General features: G+C 40.9%; 1 protein-coding gene and 1 pseudogene across 1 annotated transcript in view; one reads left to right on the top strand and one right to left on the bottom strand.

The window, feature by feature from the left end:
• Nucleotides 1–22327, bottom strand: part of PRUNE2 (prune homolog 2 with BCH domain) — a 275745-nt gene that overhangs the window by 166351 nt on the left and 87067 nt on the right.
• LOC122452854 lies at nucleotides 20543–21449 on the top strand (annotated as a pseudogene).

The following is a 22327-nucleotide window of genomic DNA, read 5'->3' as shown; positions in this document are numbered from 1 at the left end:
AACAATGAAATCACTCCAGCTAAGGTAAGGTCATTCCTGCCAATCAAGGGACCATCTCCTTAGAACATCTGATGGCAATACATATTGTCTGCGAGCTTCTTGGAAGTGCCTTGGGATGGTGAATCTTCTTAGCTCTGAGCTTCCTGGAAGTGCCTTGGGATGGTGAATCCCTTACCTCTGATGTAGCTCCATTCAGACAAGAAGAAAACGAGAAGAGAGCAGAAACTCTAGGCATTATTTACTCAACCACTATAATATTACCAGTTTGAATTAGCTTAGATTTGGAATATAGAATTTTTTACTCAAAGTCTATAAAGCACATCTAACTTACTATCCTCCATTCCCACACAGAGCCCTTGACTATTCTTGAAACAAACAAACAAAACAAACAAATCTCAGATGGGGTGACACGTTTGACTTAAGTTTACCTAGTCAGGTTATCGTAAATCTAGGTCTAGAATTTCAGTCTTTTTCTTTCTACTTGATGGTTCCTTGTTCCATATATAGAATTTTAGCAAATCTGATATTCCTTCCAATCTGACTTTCAAAAAGGAATGAGCCTTTAAAGACATGATGAAGCTACCCAGTAAGGACTTAGGCAACCACAGATACCCTCTGGCTTCTTAACAAGCATTGCTTTGTCTAAAGCCAGACAAGTTTCTTTCTTCTTTGTTTTAAATAACACTAGTCACTATCATTGAGCACTTAATACATATACAAAACTACCAAGTATTTTACACATACTAAATCATCAAAACAATTATATAAAGTAGATATTTAAATTTCTTTTCCACAGATGAGATACTGTGGTTTTGAGAAAATAAATAAATGTGCTCATAAAGCGAAAGGCAGAGGCAGGAATTCAGACTCAGGCCATATGCCTTATCACTTGGGAGGCACTCAGAGGCAACACGTGCTCAGCCTCTAGACATGGATTGCTGGGGCTTAAATTTTAGTTCCTCCACCACCTGAGGCTGAGTAACCTTGAGGAGATTATTAACATATACCCTCTGTAAACAAGGTATTCATTAGCTCCCTGGTGGCTGAGATGGTAAAGACTCTGCCTGCAATGCAGGAGACTCAGGTTCAATTCCTGGGTCAAGAAGATGCCCTGGAGAAGAGAATGGCTCCCCACTCCAGTATTCTTGCCTGGGAAATCCCTTGGACAGAGGGAAGCCTGGTGGGCTACAGTCCATGGGGTTAGAGTCAACACAACTGAACAACTAACACACCCATATACCCTTTGTAAGCCTGAGACATCTGCTCCATAAAAAGGGGATTATTAACAGTAACCACGTTATTGAGCAGCCATAAGAATTAAATGGGACAAACTACATTAAGTTTGAAACACAGTGTCTGGAACACACATCATTTGATACATTATACCAATTATTATTACTATTCCCCAAATGACTGGTATGTTGATCTAGACCTAACAGAAAGAAAAAATCCCCCTAATGCTCTTCTGCCTGCCATGAAGTAAGGAGGAGGAGGTTATGGACCCTGGCTGCTCTAACATATGGCCAGGGCCAGCAGACAGTCCTTACCTGTGAATGGGGGTGTAAGTGAACAACACTGGCCCAGGTGGCTGGGCTCTAGCTGCTGGGTGCAGAGAAGGAGCACTGTCCAACCTACATGATGAATTTACATAAACTATGTAAATAATATTTACATATTCAGTGTAGGACTCAGCCACGGGCACACAGGTGTCCTAAAATCAAGTCTACCTTCTCCTGGATAATGCTACCATCAATGGTGGGTTTCTTCAAGGACATTTGCATACTATCAAAGCACCCTAACTTTACAGTCACCAAACTTGTAAGACCCAGACACATGTTGAGAGGAATCAAGCACTTGACACAGATTCCTGCCTTTGGAAAAAATTCTGCCTTACTGGTCCCTCCAAGGTCATCCTGTAAATTACATCTTATCAGATACCACTGGATCTTGAAACAGACGAGACAATCCTCAGTCCACAGGGAGTGCAGGACTCAACCTGTCTTGGTTTGTAATCCAACCTAATTTTGAGTTGTGATGGCTCCTGAGAGAGCCAGGGTAAGTTCTCCAGAAGTGATGTGCCCACATTATCTCCACCTTATGATTTCCTCTAAACAAGTTTGAGAAAGAGAGACGGCATGAGGAAGGACAAAAAAGGGCAGATGAAGGAAAGAGAAAGAAGTATAAATATTTCATTCATGTTAAAAACCAGACTTTCATTAACACCATCCAAATATGGGACTTTTAGTGAGTCATATATCCCATCTTTTATAACTCATGATGATTATATCCCATTAATTCAAAATCTCAGGAGTACATAAAAATCATATATAACTTTGTAATTAAATGACCAGAACTAATTTGGTATTGAATTACTCACTTCTGCCTGGACTCTGACTTTTCATATCGAGAGAATTTCTCAAATAAATTGATATTGAGATGAAGAGACTATTGTAAAACAATTGCAGAATCTTATAAATCAAAGGGAACTTATTGACTATTCCAACACTTCATAGATGCCTCATTTTGTTTAATCCAGATTCTAATATTATGTGTATAATTTGTGTAAAAATCCTATTCAAACGATATGGGGGTCATTAATAACATTGTGCCACACACATTGACAAAGAAAGCATGATACTCTTCTAACAGTGACCCAAGCGACAAATCCTGCCAACTCCCAAAGAATTTTTTAAATAACTAAGAAGAGGGTCTGCAAAAGATGTCATGGAACTAATTGGCTCAAAGACCAAAAATAAGAATAATATCATTGAATGACAAGGACTATTATTAATAAAATAAAACTTCACTATAATGGATCCCCTTACACACAGGAAAAGCAGGAAAGGAATGGTGAAAATGATAGAAATAAATGGAGGAAAAAGGATCTGAATGAAGAAAATAAGGAAACTTAGAAGACAGAACTGGAGCTGGCAGAGGATTAAGAGATTGATGGAGTCACTAGGGCTGACTTCACAGAGGACAACTCAGTGTGGGTACTGTGCTATAGGCTGGGAATTCACAGGAAGAGCAAGAAGACAAAATTTCCCTACTCAGAGTCTCAGTCTAGAGGAGCAAACCAGAAGTTAAGCAAACCGGAAGTTTTACAATAAAGGGATAAACACTCTGATAGAATAATATAAACAGAACTAGAAGAGCAAAGAGGCAGAGCTCCCAATTCTTGCTCAAGTATCTCGAGAGAAGCAGGTTCTGAGTCTCGAGGGCTTAGGAGTCAGCAGGCAGGCATGTATGCTTTACGCGCCTCCAGTCATGTCTGACTTTGCGAATCCATAGACCGTAGCCAGCCAGGATCCTCTGTCCATGGGATTCTCCAGCCAAGAATAATGAAGTGGACAGCCGTGCCATTCTCCAGGGGATCTTCCAGACCCAGGGATGGAACCCACGTCTCTTATGTCTCCTGCTAGTGGCAATTCCCACTAGCACCACCTGGAAGCCACCGTAGGGAGGCAGGAGGAGGAAAGGCAGTGGTGGTGAGAGATGCGTCCTGGTATGAGCACAGGCCACTTAGAGGACACAGAACCCTCATCACCTGCGCGTCATTCCCTCGGCAGGAATGAAGCCCAGGAAGGGAGGCAGGAGACGCCGCCAAATTAAAATGGAAGTGGGACTTGACTCAGCAGGCGATGGAGAGGTACAGAAGGGTTTTGAGCAAATGAACAATATGACCCAACTTGAAAGTGAAGAGGAAGAATTAGAGAGGGGTGCATCTAAGGTGGGGGGGATGCAGAGCAGAAAGGAACGTCTGCAATACAGTTCAAAGGATGAAGAGCAAGAATGTGAACTAAGGTAGAAGCATTGGGCCTAGGAGGAGGTGAGGGCTTTCTGAGTCTTTGGGCAATAGAGGTGACAGGACTTTATGGATGCTCGAAAAGAACTTGGTAGAAGGTGAAGAGGGTCAGAGATAAAGGGCAGAGAAGGATGCAAGTGCCAGGGTCCACAGCAGGGAGAAGTGACCACAGAGAACAGGGACCCTCGTGAAGGATGTGCAAAGAAGCAAGCATCGCAAGAGGGCAGGCGACTGAAAGGATTCTGGGAAAGAACTGTGTCAGAATGTCCTATTTTTTAAAGTTGAAAAATATTCCATTGTATGCAGATATCAATTTTGCTTGTGTGGATGGACATGGATTGCTTCTACCTCTTGGCTATTGTGAATAGTGCTAGTATGAACATGGGTGAATAATTGTATATTTTTAAGTATGAAGTGTTTACCAGGAAGAAAAAGGCTAAAGATTAAGCATCTGAAAGTTCCCAGGAACCTACACCAGGCACCCCAAACAGTCACAGAAAGTTCAAGGCTTCCTCTTTATCTCTATCATCCTGAGAGAGTCCTCAAGCACACAACTAGGCTACAGATCTAGGAGTGGAAGGTTTTTGTAATAAATGGATGGTGTGAAAATCTCTCTTTCCTTGGACTTGACTTTCTCTGACTCCTGCAAACTGAAAATCATAAGATTCAGGCCACTGTCAGGAGAGGCAACGAGGAAAGGCACTTCCCCAATCTATTGTCCTGCCTGTTGCTAACTTCGACAAAAGAACTCCTTAGAAAGTCACACAGGATCCAGTCCAGGTCACCAGGGTAGAAGACTTCATATGCAGGACACTGATATCCAAGCTTAAGATCAGTACTTTCAATGACTGTGCCAGGAGCAAGCCGGAGGCGTGCTGCCAAATTTTGATCCGTGTGTAAAATTTATTTTTGCCTCAATTGGGCATACAGATTGTTACAACAGAGTCTTAATGGAATAGTGAACAGGGAGGCTATGAGGTTCAGAGTAGGGGTAGGGGTCGGTGTAACTTTTTCTAAGTTAAAAATAGGAGGAGTCATGTTGCAACAAGCCGGCCCTAGACAAAGTACCCCTGGTATCAGACTATGAGAACATTAAAGAACTTTGGCCCATGAGCACCTTCAGCCAGAGTGGCCAGGATGGTGAAAGTTCTGGTCCACAATTGCAAGGGCAAACAGGAAATTGTGTGATCACTCTGGACCCCTTCATTGATAGCATAAACTCTGTTTTGTGCAGTAACAATTGCGTTGAAATCAATATTGACTTAGAGTATTTTGTAATTTATTGATTCTCACATGTGACAGCTACCAAAAAACCTAGAAAGCAGTCAATGGCCACAAAGGAGATGAGAACCATTGCCCTAAAGTTTATTTTCTTGAAATGTCCCCTATGTGGCAAATAGCCCCCTGAAATGTGCAACAGCAATAGCTAAGAGATCAATTTAGATTAGAACTATCAGAGACGTGATTGATCATTTATTTGGAAATAGCAGAGCAAAATGCATATGAGGTTCTTGTGTTTTTACTGTCATTTATGGGTGTTATTATTTTAAATTTAAAATATCCAAATTCAAATTCATCTTTTTAACCTTTAATTGTTAGCCCAAAGCGCTGTAGCATATTTTTGGCAATGAATTGCTAACCTCTGTGAGTTTAAATAACTTTTGTATCCGTTAGTGCTTCAGAAAAAGGAGGACAGTGAACCTGAGTCTTCTGGACACAGACTTCATCCCTGCACTGAGCCTCAGGCCCTCTGTTTATTCACCTGGATTGATAGAGGACCAAGAGCAATTTTAATCTATTTAAGATTACTCGTAATGTTGGATTGTGTGCATACATTGTCATAGAGTGGAAACCAACACTGGATAACATATGAATAAATTACAAAATATATTTTACACTTAACATTTTTCAAAAAACACCTCCTGCTGTTATAGCCCATGCCCCATAAACATCATCAGTAAAGCAGTGATAAAAGCAAGAATAACAATCTTCACATGATAAATTGGTCAAATTTAGAGAAGTCAAAATAAGCAACATTTTCCTCAAGAGGCAAATGCAAAGGTTACATGCACATGCTCCCAACTTCCTTTCTTCGTGTAGTAGATTATAAAACAGTGATTTCATTTGTATTCAGAAACAAACATGAGTAAAAGATATTAACCAAGGTCTAATAGTTATCTAATAAATATTTTAATTGAACATTTCTACATATGATAATATTACATTAAGACTGCTTAAAAATGAAATACTAACTGCATACCTTTCAGAAAGGTTTTGCTTTCTTTGAAAAAAGTAGTCACAAATAAAATTGATTAGCAGAAGAACATTAGAATATACTTATACCAGAGTCTACATTTGCAATACGAAACAGATATAGAAATTTTAGCATGGATACAACTCACCATGACTTAGCAGGTTATTAATGAAAAGTAATAAAAATTAATTGGCATCACTAAGTAACTAATTTCTTAAAATGATGATTTCTTTAATCAGAGCTATTTCTACTGAGCAGACATCAAAGCTTTCCTTATGAGATGAGTTACTATATTTTAAAACATGTAATATTTAAATGAACTGGAAGCATTCCAGAATCTAACATAAAGAAGACCATATCTATCTTTTAAATCTTACCAGATTATAAGTTATTAATCATAATGGAAATAATTTCCATTTATCACTTTAAAATACAATTTCCTCTTATCAATGTAAAAAACAGAGAGAGTCTAAAGGTAAACTCTTGCAGTAACTACCAGATGGATGCCTGCCTGCTAAGTTGCTTCAGTTGTGTCCGTCTCTTTGCAGCCTTATGGACTGGCCTGCCAGGCTTCTCTATCCACGGGATTCTCCAGCCAAGAATACTGGAGTGAGTTACCAGATGGATCCAATAATAAATATGATCAAATCATTTAGTATGATACAAAACATATCCTGCCACTTTCTTTCTGTAAATGTGGTACTGGAAATAAGATTAAACCAGCAAAGCTCCTCAGTTAGTCAAAGCCACCAGAATCCGGTAGAGTCGATGTTCAGAATCTGACCTAGGGCATCAATAAAACAACCAAGACAAGGACCCTTTCAATGGTGCATAAACGTTATGTCATTAATCGAGCTTGGATTGTAACAGTTTATTCTTATAAGGTGACTCATGGATGACAAAACTAAGATATATTAAACTCTGTGGGGTAAATACACCCATAGGCAAATCTAATAGACTGACATTTTTAATACTAATTGAAGCTGATTGATTTACGTTATTCTACGTTTTCAACTCTCTAAAATGATGTATTTAATGTTTTATTTTTAAACACAATTAAAAAATAATATATAAATATATACATACTGCAAATGTAATACAGATAACAAATTCATTTAAGCCCATTTATGCACATTAGTAACACACCATGTGGCAGAGAGACTAGGACTACAAGAAGACCCCTTGGCGATTTATTTTATATTAAACCCCTAATGGCCTCTCCTTATCTTTGCAAAAATATGCACGAAAGTCCAGACTATGCAGCCATTGAAATGAATGGTTATTTATTTGCTAAACGAGAACCCTATGTTTAATGTTCCTTAGACATAAGGTAGTCTGGAAAAGTCGCATTCCTACAGTTCCATACATCATTTATTTTACATACCCTAACTTCTCACAACAGGCAGCGGAAAAATATCTCTGAACAGCATTATAAGTTGCTGAGATTTTTGTTTCCGATTCCATTACTGGAAGATTAAATGTTAACATGTTTACTTGCTTCTTTAGCAACAAAAACAAATTCATGTACCATTGTGGTGCCTGACACACACATGAATATAAAATGGAGGAGAGTTGGCAAACAACAAAACCTAAAATCAAACAAAGGATGACTATCAAAAGTTCACACTTGTAAATAAACCTTAATTAAATACAAAAGAGAAAGCATCATATACTTTAAACTTGTCTGCAAATATATACACTCATAATTGGAAAGTTCTAACTGGATTCTTACTCTTTCAAAGAAAGAAGCTTTTTTCCTTCTCTTTATGTCACTTGGTTAAATATGACCGCAAACTTGGCCCTGCACATATTAGCTTTTAATATTCATCTTGACATCAGTACACTTTCCTATCAAGGATGGTTCACTTTTGAATCACTTCGCATCAGGTTCATATGCACAAAATGTTGCAGGCCCAGGGATATCCTTAGTGAAAGTCTCTCAGTCATGTCTGACTCTTTGCAAGCCCATGGACTATACAGTCCCTGGGATTCTCCAAGCCAGAATACTGGAGCGGGTAGCCGTTCCCTTCTCCAGTATATCTATATCTTCCCAACCCAAGAATAGAACCGGAGTCTCCTGCATTGCAGGCAGATTCTTCACCAGCTGAGCCCCCAGGGAAGCCCAGGGATATCCTTAGAAGATAAGCAAAAACACACAGCTTGCCACCTCCTTCACTGCTTTCTCCATTTAACTTCCAACAGATTCTCATATAGTTAAAACTGAGGTTGTTTTTTAAGAAGAAAGAACTCACAAAGAAACGAATACCTGGCATAAAGGAATGTATGAAATGGGGGAGGGGGGACAAGACCACCTCATCTTAGAGGAAACAGTAGCTCAGCTTTCTCTATATGTACAAATACGCAGTGCAAGCAGAACTAAAAATATGCAGTTAGTTCATGCTGTGGGGTTAGTTCTTGCCTTGATCCTATGTAAAAAAACAAAACAAAACAGGCAAACCTCATGATTTTTCTGCATGGTCTTAGGTAACAAAGCTTCTCAGGCATTTCATTTGCAAGATGAAGCCTAAGCTGAGTAGCCAAAATTGCAATCTTTAGTAGAGTTAAATTTCTACCTTCCCCAGCAAGGCCAGGTACTGGTGGGAGGTGGCGTGATCAGTTCATTCCCCACCTTTCCTTCCACTCCGCATTCATCTTGCCAACTGTAGTTTCTGACCACTTTGGAATTGGAACATGAAGAAAGGAAGATGAAGTCAGATAAGCAGGAAAGTTATTACTTGGCTGTTACCTTCCAGTGTGGGCTTCCCTGATGGCTCAGAGGGTAAAGAATCTGCCTGCAATGCGGGAGGCCAGGGTTCGATCCCTGGGTCGGGAAGATTCCCCTGGAGAAGGGAATGGCCACCCACTCCAGTATTCTTGTCTGGAGAATTCCATGGACCTAAAGGAGCCTGGAAGTTTACAGTCCATAGGGTCGCAAAGAGTCAGATGTGACTGAGAGACTAATACTGCTTTTCCTTGTACCTAAATTTTAGAGTCCTCTGCACTTCACAGGTGGGTCCCCTTCAAGGGCTCCCTGTGGGTCTGCACTTGCCCTCATCTCCTATCTCCCTGTGCTCCTGGATTGGTAGAATCCACTTCTCATGTCCCCCAGCCCTTAAGAAGCTCGCTCTGACTCCAGCTTATCTCATGTGAGATCTGCTTTGTTTTCACTTCAAGTCAGCCCACTTGTGCAATAGCTATTAAAAATAACACACGCTGGCTCTCTTGCACGCACAGCCCAGATCTGGCCTAGCATAAATAGCTCTGCTCCCACATCTCCCAAGAATTTTCTTGGGGTGAAGGTGACTGCATGCGGCCACCTATTCTATGTCCCACTGTCAACACAGCCGTCAGCACATTTCTGTCCTTTAGATTTTCCAGGCAAGCAGGAGAACATGCCCACCGTGTCTCCCAAACTGAAAGGGGTACCTATGAGTCTCTCTGGGTGGCCTTTCAGAACATACTGCCCAGGCTCCAAGGGAGGGACTGATGACTCCCCACCAGTCACACGGGACACTCCCATCTCAAATGTCTCCTCTTTTATATTTCCAAATTCAAGTCCTTTTATTCCTTCGAAAATGGTAAGAACCTCAAAAGCCTCAAAATCAGATTTCATCTACTTTTGAAAATTTTGTAACAGGTCTCACAGGTGACTTTGGAGAGGGTTATCTATTGTCTCCATCCATCAACTGCACATTTAATTGAATGTTTCCCTGCAAGTCGTCTTCCTTTGGTCCCTGCAGAGCGGGTCTCCCTCCTCGTCCACTCTGCCCTCTGCCAACACTGGCACCATGACCTTCTGGACAACAGCAAGAGTCTCCTCTAGACCCTGGTATCCTGCTGGCTTCAGCCAATCGAAAACCCGAACAGGGGCTGGGCAGGAGGGAGCAGACTGACGGCAGTGAGTTTAGTCTCCATTTCCTTTCGTTTGGGGTCACTTTGAACTTGGGCACTCCTTGACCAAAGGCTCTTCCTGAGATAGCCTTATCTTGTCAACCTTCTCCTTTCAGGTTCTAGAAACTTCTCCCTTCCCTTTCCTTTCAAGCTTAGGGTAACAGCCCCTGGTACACTAACCTTTTCCTAGCAGTATCCCTCACTCTGCCTTCATCTAATAAAACAGCTCACTTTATTAGACCTCAAATTATACTAATTGAATGGGCCACCTGTTTCTGCTGGGCCTGATACTATTTTGTTACAAGTATGAAGCTTGAGATGTGCAAACATATTTTTTCTTTTTTCTTTTCTTTTATTTTTTTGCAAACATATTTTTCAAACTAAATTATGCCATAGACAAATACGAACTTGCCCAGTTTCATATTGCTTAGGATTTTCCCCCCCAGGTATTTATTTATTTTTAATTGGAGGAAAATTGCTTTACAATGTTGTACTGTCTTCTGCTGTACAACAATGCAAATAAGCCTTATCACCTCCTTCTTGACCCTTCTTCCCCTCCCCACATTGTTCCATCCCTCTAGGTCATCGCAGAGTGCCAAGCTGGGTTCCCTGTGTTAAGCTTAAGAGTTTTGAATAAACATTTCTAACCTGATCATCCTGTCTTTTTACTCTTTAAAATTTCCTGTTTTTATGAACTCTTGCAAATTCAAAGCAGGTCTTTATAAACTGGAAAAAAAAAGAAGTTCATAAAACCTTTTCTACTACTGGAGACCTTTAAGTCTGAAAAGAAATCTGGAAGCCCTGAAGCCTAGTCACATTGTAGCAAGCAGATTTATCAGCTAGACCAGTTATAAAGCAAGAACTTCACTTCCTGACTGTCCTCACCCAATGTTCATTGGTAACTTGACTCTTCCAATGGGCTTATTAAGAATATCTGATAGGATGGCCTTCTTCTGAATAAAATCTAAGACAATCAAAACCACAATAATGTTACTTGAGAAACATAAGAGAGTCGGTGGACTTTAAGTGATTAGATTATTTCCAGCTCCTCCCTTTTGGAGGTGGAGTCTCTTTCCTCACTCTGTGTGGGCTGGCCCCATATCATGACTTGTTTTGATCAAGAGAATGTGGCAGGACCTTGTGGAACTTCAAGAGCCCAAAGTTCTTGCTTCCACCATCTTGGAAAGCTTCTGCTCTCAAGTAAAGAAATCCAATCTGAACAACCACATTTAGAGAGAGGTTCAGCCACCTAGCCAACCTTCCCAGCTGAGACTCCACCACATGGGTGGTGAATGAGACAACCTTAGATCAACCAGTTCAGCAGAGCCATCAGCTGACTGTAACCACAGGAGCAAGTTCAGACAAGACCAGTAGGATTATGTGAAATGATAAATTGTTGCTCTTTCAAGCCACTAAGTTTTGGGGAAACATGAACTTTCTTATCTCTCATACCAGAACTTATCTCTTATGAATTACGTCCACAGCCAGCTAATTCAGTAACACAGTCCCAGAAAGATACAGACAAGGTAATCATTGATAGTAACAATTAGCTTCCTCCTCTGTGACCCAACAAAGAACAATTAGGAAAGACTGAGAACTTTGGAATCAGATGTCCCTGAATTGGAATGCCCACTCTGTAGTTTATTTCCCTTTTCTGAGTCTCAGTTTAATCACCTGCAAAATAAATATAATAACAACCAATGTACAACATAAGGAAGGCATCAGGATTTTAAAAGACAACTAATATAAAGCAGCTAACATAGTGCTAGGAATCTGACGAATGCCACTCTTCTTCCTCAGTATCTGTGTATATGTGTCCAAAAGTTGGAACCTGAGTCAAATGGCTCTAAGCCAATGGTACTCAAAATGTGGTCTCTGCACGTGCACCCCAATGTTCATTGCAGCACTGTTTATAATAGCCAGGTCATGGAAGCAACCTAGATGCCCATCAGCAGATGAATGGATAAGGAAGCTGTGGTACATATACACCATGGAATATTACTCAGCCGTTAAAAAGAATTCATTTGAATCAGTTCTAATGAGATGGATGAAACTGGAGCCCATTATACTGGAGCCGAGAGTGAAGTAAGCCAGAAAGATAAAGAACATTATAGCATACTAACACATATATATGGAATTTAGAAAGATGGTAACAATAACCCTATATGCAAAACAGAAAAAGAGACACAGAAGTACAGAACAGACTTTGAACTCTGTGGAGAAGGTGAGGGTGGGATGTTTCGAAAGAACAGCATGTATATTATCTATGGTGAAACAGATCACCAGCCCAGGTGGGATGCATGAGACAAGTGCTCGGCCTGGTGCACTGGGAAGACCCAGAGGAATCGGGTGGAGAGGGAGGTGGGAGGGGGGATCGGGATGGGGAATACGTGTAAATCTATGGCTGATTCATATCAATGTATGACAAAACCCACTGAAAAAAAAAATGAATAAAAGAGAAATTGAAAAAAAAAGAAAATGTGGTCTCTGGACCAGCCAACATCAGCGTCTTAGGGAACTTATTGGACACACAAGTTATCAGACTCAATCCAGAGCTACTGAGTCAGAAACTCTGGTGTCTGTATTGGCCCATTAAAGCCAATTAAAATTTCCAATCATTCATAAGCTTGTACTATAGTATCTAGTCCATATTTCATCATATACTAGCTACTCAATAAAACTGTTTGATGACAAATATGTTAATGGGTGATTAAGTGAATGGATGAGATGAATACATGCTTTCAAACCCTCCTCTTCAATCCAGATCAGCTAGCCTGACATGTTACAAGCTGAGCTGGTATGTCAATTACTGTAGTGTGGGTTGGGAGCCTCACTGTTAGGGCTCCATGGACAGGTAGGTACAAGATGACCTATTTGGTTTTGGTTAAAATGAAAGCACACTTAGAGACCAAAACAATGGAGAGTCACCAACAGATGCTCTTGGAATAGGCTTTATAAAGACACTGAAAATTAGATTTCATAATGGCATCATGAAAAGAATGCCAGTCTAAAATGTTGGAAGGCAAAACATAGCCACAAATACTTCATGTCATGAACTACCATTTCTAGAATAGTCTTTTATAGTTAATTTACAAACTGAAGATAATAATGGACGTATTTCAAAGGGCAGTCATGGAGGTTCAATGAGAAAATAAAAATAAAATGTATGGTACAGCTAAAGGCAAAGGAGAAAAGGAAAGATATACCCATATGAATGCAGAGTTACAAAGAATAGCAAGGAGAGATAAGAGAGCCTTCCTCAAGACCAGAAACTATAAAACTCCTAGAGGAAAACATAGGCAAAACACTCTTTGACAGAAATCACAGCAGGATCCTCTATGACCCACCTCCCAGAATGTTGGAAGTAAAAGCAAAAATAAACAAATGGGAGCTAATAAAACTTAAAAGCTTTTGCACAACAAAGGAAATTATAAGCAAGGTGAAAAGACAGCCTTCAGAATGGGAGAAAATAATAGCAAACGAAGCTACTGACAAAGAATTAACCTCAAAAATATACAAGCAACTCCTGCAGCTCAATTCCAGAAAAATAAATGACCCAATCAAAAAATGGGCCAAAGAACTAAACAGACATTTCTCCAAAGAAGACATACAAATGGCTAACAAACACATGAAAAGATGCTCCACATCATTCATCATCAGAGAAATGCAAATCAAAACCACAATGAGGTACCATTTCATGCCAGTCAGGATGGCTGCTATCCAAAAGTCTACAAACAGTAAATGCTGGAGAGGGTGTGGAGAAAAGGGAACCCTCTTACACTGTTGGTGGGAATGCAAACTAGTACAGCCACTATGGAGAACAGTGTGGAGATTCCTTAAAAAACTGGAAATAGAACTGCCATACGACCCAGCAATCCCACTACTGGGAATACACACTGAGGAAACCAGATCTGAAAGAGACATGTGTACCCCAATGTTCATGGCAGCACTGTTTATAATAGCCAGGACATGGAAGCAACCTAGATGCCCATCAGCAGATGAATGGATAAGGAAGCTGTGGTACATATACACCATGGAATATTACTCAGCCATTAAAAAGAATTCATTTGAATCAGTTCTAATGAGGTGGATGAAACCAGAGCCTATTATACAGAGTTAAGTAAGCCAGAAAGAAAAACACCAATACAGTATACTAACGCATTTATATGGAACTTAGAAAGAAGGTAAGAATAACCCTATATGTGAGACATATATACATCTGTGTATAGATGTATAGATGTATAGAACAGTCTTTTGGACTCTGTGGGAGAGGGCGAGGGGGGGATGATCTGGGAGAATGGCATTGAAATACGTATAATATCATATATGAAAAGAATCGTCAGTCCAGGTTTGATGCATGAGACAGGGTGCTCGGGGCTGGTGCACTGGGATGACCCAGAGGGATCTGATGGGGAGGGAGGTGGCAGGGGGGTTCAGGATGGGGGACACATGTACACCTGTGGCAGATTCATGTCAATGTATGGCAAAACCACTACAATATTGTAAAGTAATTAGCCTCCAATTAAACTAAATAAATTTATATTTAAAAAAAAGAGAAAGCCTTCCTCAGTGATCAGTGCAGAGAAACAGAGGAAATCAATAGAATGGGAAAGACTAGAGATATCTTCAAGAAAATTAGAGATACCAAGGGAACATTTCATGCAAAGATGGGCTCAATAAAGGACAGAAATGTTATAGACCTAACAGAAGCAGAAGATTATTAAGAAGAAGTGGCAAAAATACACGGAAGAACTACACAAAAAAGATCTTAATGACCCAGATAACCACAATGGTGTGATAACTCACCTAGAGCCAGACATCTTGGAAGGCAAAATCAAGTGGGCCTTAGGAAGCATCACTATGAACAAAGCTAGAGGAGGTGACGGAATTCCAGTTGAGCTCTTTCAAATCCTAAAAGATGATGCTGTGAAAGTGCTGCACTCAATATCCCAGCAAATTTGGAAAACTCAGCAGCAGCCACATGACTGGAAAAGGTCAGTTTTCATTCCAATCCCGAAGAAAGGCAATGCCAAAGAATGTTCAAACTACCACACAATTGCACTCATCTCGCATGCTAATAAAGTAATGTTCAAAATTCTCCAAGCTAGGCTTTAACAGTATGTGAACCGTGAACTTCCAGATGTTCAAGCTGGACTTAGAAAAGGCAGAGGAACCAGAGATCAAATTGCCAACATTCTCTGGATCGTCTAAAAATCAAGAGAGTTCCAGAAAAACATCTATTTCTGCTTTATTGACTATTCCAAAGCCTTTGACTGTGTGGATCACAACAAACTGTGGGAAATTCTTCAAGAGATGGGAATACCAGACCACCTTACCTGCCTCCTGAGAAATCTGTATGCAGGCCAAGAAGCAACAATTAGAACTAGACAAGGACAACAGATTGTTTCCAAATCGGGAAAGGCGTACGTCAAGGCTGTATATTGTCACCCTGCTTATTTAACTTATATGCAGAGTACATCACGAGAAATGCCAGACTGGATGAAGAACAAGCTGGAATCAAGATCAATGGGAGAAATATCAATAACCTCAGATATGCAGGTGATACCACCCTTATGACAGAAAGCAAAGAGGAAGTAAACAGCCTCTTGATGAAAGTGAAAGAGGAGAGTGAAAAAGCTGGCTTAAAACTCAACATTCAAAAAATGAAGATGATGGCATCCAGTCCCATCACTTCATAGCAAATAGACGGGGAAACAATGGAAACAGTGACAGACTTTATTTTCTTGGGCTCCAAAGTCACTGCAAATGGTGACTGCAGCCAACTGAAATTAAAAGACACTTGCTCCTTGGGAGAAAAGCTATGACCAGACTAGACAGCATATTGAAAAGCAGAGACATTACTTTGCCAACAAAGGTCTGTCTAGTCAAAGCTATGGTTTTTCCAGTAGTCAAGTATGGGTGTGAGAGTTTGACTGTAAAGAAAGCTGAGTGTCGAAGAATTGATGCTTTTGAACTGTGGTGTTGGAGAAGACTCTTGAGAATCCCTTGGACAGCTAGGAGACCAAACCAGTCAATCCTAAAGGAAACCCGTCCTGAATATTCATTGGAAGGACTGATGCTGAAGGTGAAGCTCCAATACTTGGCCACCTGATGTGAAGAGCTGACTCATTAGAAAAGACCCTGATGCTGGGAAAGACTGAAGGCAGGAGGAGAAGGGGACGACAGAGGATGAGATGGTTGGATGGCATCACCAACTCAATGGACATGAGTTTGAGCAAGCTCTGGGAGTTGGTGATGGACAGGGAAGCCTGGCGTGCTGCAGTCCATGTGGTTGCAAAGATTTGGACAACACTGAGCAACTGAACTGAACTGAAACATTCAGCAAAATGCTGGATACTACTACATCTATTTTTAAAATTTGAAATATTTGAGGTATTGACTAGTGCCATCCTATGAACACAAGGAGCATTAAATTATTCTTTTGAAGGACTAAAAAAGACAATTACCATATCCTAGTTCTAGCACCTTATTCTGTTTTACCTTTTCTACCACTAGGTGACACCACTAACCTACCATAACCCACTCTTTCCCCACAAATTCCACACAACCAATCTTTGCAATTACTGTTGATTAAGGAACAAGATGTCTATTCTGGAAAGAATCCTAAATTATTCTTTTGTTTGAGTCTTCTTATTTATTTAAATTGCCACTGGCTATTTGGTGTAAATTTATTATTTCAGCTCAGTATGTACTACGAGTCTTTGTTATTTAAGGAACCAATTCAGCATTTACCTACATGGATGGGGAAGGGGCACCCACCAGTCCACTTCACTGCTTCTCTTTTGAACATGTTTCTTTTGTCACATAAAAAAGGAACAATTTTCCTGCCTGCTTTTCTCTGACAAGTTGTTACCAGGCAGTAATTAACCATTAAAATATTGCAGATGATTCACAGGAGTGTTACAGATAAACTAATTTAAACCAAGGTCAGGTCTCCAAATCAGCAAAATAACTTCAAAAGCAGGTGAGGGAGGAAAATAAGTGAGAGAAAAGGTAAGTAACAGCAGCTATTAAAAGTAACGCTGGGCAGCTAAAACTGGTCTGAGGAATTACATTCCTAAAAATGTAATTAGCCAAATCCTTCCAGAAGCTAAACCATCAAAATGACATTACAGTACACTTTAAAAATATATTTACAGAGTGAAGGAGCAGTCATCCTAGCATATTGCTATGTCCTGAGGGCTTCCCCTCTTGTAAAGAAAGATGCAGAAGAGAATTAGATATTATGCTATAAAAAGTTCAAATTGTCACCAACATATTTTGTGAAATGCTATTTCTTAATTCCCCCAGCAGTGCTGAAGTTGAGAATGAATTAATTTAACAGGCTATGTTCTGGTTTCTTTGTCATTTTATGGGATAGTTGCAATGACTAGAACCAAAGCACACCTATTAGCTCTCCAAACACCAACATTTATTAAAAGGTCTTAAGAAGACAGGTACCGAATTCTACCTCATCATGGAGCTCATTTCTCTGGAAGGCGGGCATGGATGCTCCATTTTCTTCACAAGGCAAGGGTCAGCTTACTGCTCCTACTGAAGGATTTCAGTAAAACAGAATTGCCTGCTTATTACTTTTGAAGGTCCAGCAATGTACAATTTTTATTTATCATAAGTTGCAGTGATACATTAATTTATTCAAAATGCCTTCTCATAATATTCCCATTTCACAAAGTGATTGTGAACTTACAAGAGAGGTTCCCAAATAAGGTGACAGAACTACCAGAAATATCACATCTAAGTGAAGAGCCTTAGACATTTTGACAACATATAGAAAGATTTTTTTATTGGCTTTTTAATTACAAATAATTAAGAAGTTACTGGAAGAAAGTGTGGTAATACCTAGGCAAGAGAAGTGGCAGTGAAGAATGGATCAGGGTTTCTGAAAAGGAGCAGGGGTCATATGGAAAAGGAAAAAGTATGAAATCTACAAAGAAAAGGAAAGACGGGAAGTGACTGGGAAAAAAAGATTTGTGGAAAATGTGGTTCAAAGAAAGTTATGAGATCTCACTAGCTCAGCCCATGATGGTAAAAGCTGGGAGGACACTGGTGACAAACCAGGATACATTACTGAATGTCTTTAGATGAATAGAAGAGACCAGAGGGGGAAGACGAGGCTTTTGGGACAAGAGCCTTGGTCCCCAGCATGGGAGGTGACTAATGAATAGAGGCAGGGATAGCTGTGATGTTTGTACCCAAGTAGGAGTCTAAAATAAACTGTGGAAATTTCTTCAAGAAATGGGAATACCAGACCACTTTACGTGTTTCCTGAGATATCTGTGTGCAGGTCAAGAAGCAACAGCAGAACCAGAAATGGAACAACAGACTGGTTCCAAATCAGGAAAGGAGTATGTCAAGGCTGTACGTTGTCACCCTGCTTATTTAACTTCTATGCAGAGTACATCATACAAAATGCCAGGCTGGATGAAGCACAAACTGGAATCAAGATCAATGCTATCCAGATGACACCACCCTTATGGCAGAAAGTGAAGAAGAACTAAAGAGCCTCTTGATGAAAATGAAAGAGGAGAGTGAAAAAGTTGGCTTAAAGCTCAACATTCAGAAAACTAAGGTCATGGCATCTGGTCCCATCACTTCATGGCAAATAGATGGGGAAACAGTGCAAACAGTGGCTGACTTTATTTTTCTGGGCTCCAAAATCACTGTGGATGGTGACTGAAGCCATGAAATTAAAAGATGCTTACTCCTTGGAAGGAAAGTTATGACCAACCTAGACAGCATATTAAAAAGCAGAGACATTACTTGCCAACAAAGGTCTGTCTAGTCAAAGCTATGGTTTTTCCAGTAGTCATGTATGGATGTGAGTTTGACTGTAAAGAAAGCTGAGTGTCGAAGAATTGGTGCTTTTGAACTGTGGTGTTGGAGAAGACTCTTGAGAGTCGCTTGGACTGCAAGGAAATCAAACCAGTCAATCCTAAAGGAAACCCGTCCTGAATATTCATTGGAAGGACTGATGCTGAAGCTGAAACTCCAATACTTTGGCCACTTAATGCGAAGAACTGACTCACTGGAAAAGACTCCGATGCTGGGAAAGATTGAAGGCAGGAGGGGAAGGGGATGACAGGGGATGAGATGGTTGGATGGCATCACCAACTGGATGGACATGAGTTTGAACAAGCTCTGGGAGTTGGTGATGGACAGGGAAGCCTGGCATTCTGCAGTCCATGGGGCTGCAAAGAGTTGGACATGACTGAGCAACTGAACTGAACTGAACTGAGGACTCAAAAGACTAATTACCCAGTGCTGTTCAGTACTGTGCAAATGACCCATTATCTCTAGCTGCAGCATGGCCCTACCCACTCTTAATCCAGGCCAAGATTATAACTGTCAGAAATATGATATCACTGACTGAAGTGCATAAAATCAGATAAGTAAATTAGGAATTATAAATTAAGATCCTACTTTTTCTTTTTTTTTTAACTTATTTTTAATTGAAGTATAATTGCCTTACAGTAGTGTTGGTTTCTACCAAACATCACCATGAATCGGCCATAGTTTTATGCATGTCCCCTTCCACTTGAACATCCCTCTCACCTCCCTCTCTATCTTACCCATCTAGAGATCCTACTTTTTCTTGATTCACAGAAGAAAGCCTAGAAACTGATGACACAGTCTTGGGTACCAGGAGCAATCCCTTTCTTTGGTAAATGGTCTCCAAAGTTGGGCACCTTCAATTCCTTCCCTCCCTAAGGGCATATGCTCCTCCTCACATCAAGAACTGGAGTCCAATGCTCTTGAGTTGGGATAGTTAACATGGTTAAAATGGTTATACTACCCAAAGTGATCCCAAGCAAATTACCCATGACATTTTTCACAGAACAAGAATAATCCTAAAATTTAGATGGAAACACAGAAGACCCAAAATTGCTAAAACAAGCCTCAGGAAAAAGAACAAAGCAGGAGGCATAAGCCTCCCAGACATCAGACAATACTACAGAGCTACAGTAATCAAAACAGCATGGCATTGGCACAAAAACAGACTTATGGATCAACAGAATAGAATGGAGAACCCAGAAATAAACTCACACACCTAAGTTAATTAATCTTTGACAAAGGAAGCAAGAATACACAATGGAGAAAATACAGTCTCTTCAGCAGGTGATGTTGGGAAAGTTGGATAGTGGCATGTGTATCAACAAAATTAGAACAAACCCTCACATTACACACAAAATAAACTCTACATGGCTTAAAGACTTAAATATAGAATTTGACACCACAAAACTCTAAGAAGGACTTCCCTGGTAGTACAGTGGATAAGAATCTGCCAGCCAATGCAGAAAACATAGGTTCAATCCCTGGTCTGGGAAGATTCCACATTCCAAGGATCAACTAAGCTCGTGCTCCACAACTACTGAGCCTGCATTCTAGAGCGCATGAGCCACAACTAATGAAGCCTGAGTGCCTAGAACCCATGTTCCCTACAAGAGAAGCCATCTCAATGAGACGCCCATGCACTGCAACAAAGAGTAGCCCCCGCTTGCTGCAACTAGAAAGGCCACATACAACAATGAAGACCTCATGCAACAGAAAAGTAAACAAACAAATAAATAATTTTTTAAAAACTCTTTTCTTCTTTGTGAAAACACCAAATGGCGGATGACGCAGGTGTTGTGGAAGGACCCGGAGGCCCCGGGGGCCCTGGAATGGGAGGCCGCGGTGGCTTCCGCGGAGGCTTCGGTAGTGGCGTCCGGGGCCGAGGTCGTGGCCGCGGTCGGGGCCGGGGCAGAGGCCGCAGAGTTCGCGGAGGCAAGGCTGAAGACAAGGAGTGGCTCCCCGTTACCAAGCTGAGCCATCTGGTCAAGGACATGAAGATCAAATCCCTGGAGGAGATCTACCTTTTCTCTCTGCCCATCAAGGAGTCTGAGATTATTGACTTTTTCCTGGGAGCGTCCCTCAAGGATGAAGTTTTGAAGATTGTGCCCGTGCAAAAGCAGACCCGCGCTGGCCAGCGGACCAGGCTCAAGGCATTTGTTGCCATCGGGGATTACAACGGACACGTTGGTCTGGGTGTCAAGTGCTCCAAGGAAGTAGCCACTGCCAAACGTGGGGCCATCATCCTGGCCAAGCTGTCTATCGTCCCCGTGTGAAGCGGCTACTGGGGGAACAAGATCGGCAAGCCCCACAGGGCTCCTTGCAAGGTGACTGGCCGCTGCGGCTCTGTGCTGGTGCACCTCCTCCCTGCCCCCAGAGGCACTGGCATCGTCTCCGCCACTGTGCCCAAGAAGCTGCTGATGATGGCCAGCATCAACGACCTACACTTCTGCCAGGGGCTGCACCGCCACCCTGGGCAACTTGGCCAAGGCCACTTTTGATGCCATTTCCAAGACCTACAGTTATCTCACCCCTGACCTCTGGAAAGAGACGGTGTTCACCAAGTCTCCATATCAGGAATTTACTGACCATCTTGTCAGTAGAGTCTCCATGCAGAGGACCCAGGCCCCAGCTGTAGCCACCACATAATTTTATAAAGAGAATAATAAAGTGAATGAAACCGGTTAAAAAAAAAAAACTCTTAGAAGTGAACATAGGCAAAATATTCTGACATAAACTGTACCAATGTTTTCTTAGGTCAGTCTCCCAAAGCAATAGAAACAAAAGCCAAAAAGGAAAAGGAAACAAAGAAACAAAAAGACAACACTCAGAATGGGAAAAAAATATTTGTAAATGAAATAACCTACAAGGGCTTAATCTCCAAAATATACAAACAGCTCATATAGTTCAAAATCAAAAAAATAAACAACATGATCAAAAATGGGCATGCATGCTAGGTCATTTCAGTCGTGTGTGACTCTTTGCAACCCTATGGACTGTAACCTGCCAGGCTCCTCTGTCCATGGGATTCTCCAGGCAAGAAGACTGGAGTGGGTTGCCATGCCCTCCTCCAGGGGATCTTCCCAACCCAGGGATTGAACCCATGTCTATTATGTCTCCTGCATTGACAGGTGGGTTCTTTACCACTAGAGCCACCTGGAAAACCCCCAAATGGGCAGAAGATCTAAATAGACATGTCTCCAAAGAAGACATATAGATGGCCAAATAGCATGTGAAAATATGCTCAACATCACTAATTATTAGAGAAATGTAAATCAAAACTACAATGCAGTAGTAGCTACACCAGTCAGAATGGCCATCATTCTGTCTACAAATAAATGCTTGAAAGGGTGTGGAGAAAAGGGAACACTCTTACAGTGTTAGTTAGAATGTAAGTTGGTACACCTACTGTGGAAAACAGTATAGATGTTCTTCAGAAAACTAAAAACAGAGTTGTCATATAATCCTGGAATTCAGTTCCTCAGAATATATTCAGAGAAAACTAATTCCAAAAGCTACATGTACCC

Source organism: Cervus canadensis, chromosome 14 (assembly GCF_019320065.1).
Source record: "Cervus canadensis isolate Bull #8, Minnesota chromosome 14, ASM1932006v1, whole genome shotgun sequence".
Lineage (NCBI taxonomy): Eukaryota > Metazoa > Chordata > Mammalia > Artiodactyla > Cervidae > Cervus > Cervus canadensis.
The sequence above is the reverse complement of the archived record's forward strand: the minus strand, read 5'-3'. Positions and strand labels throughout refer to the sequence as shown.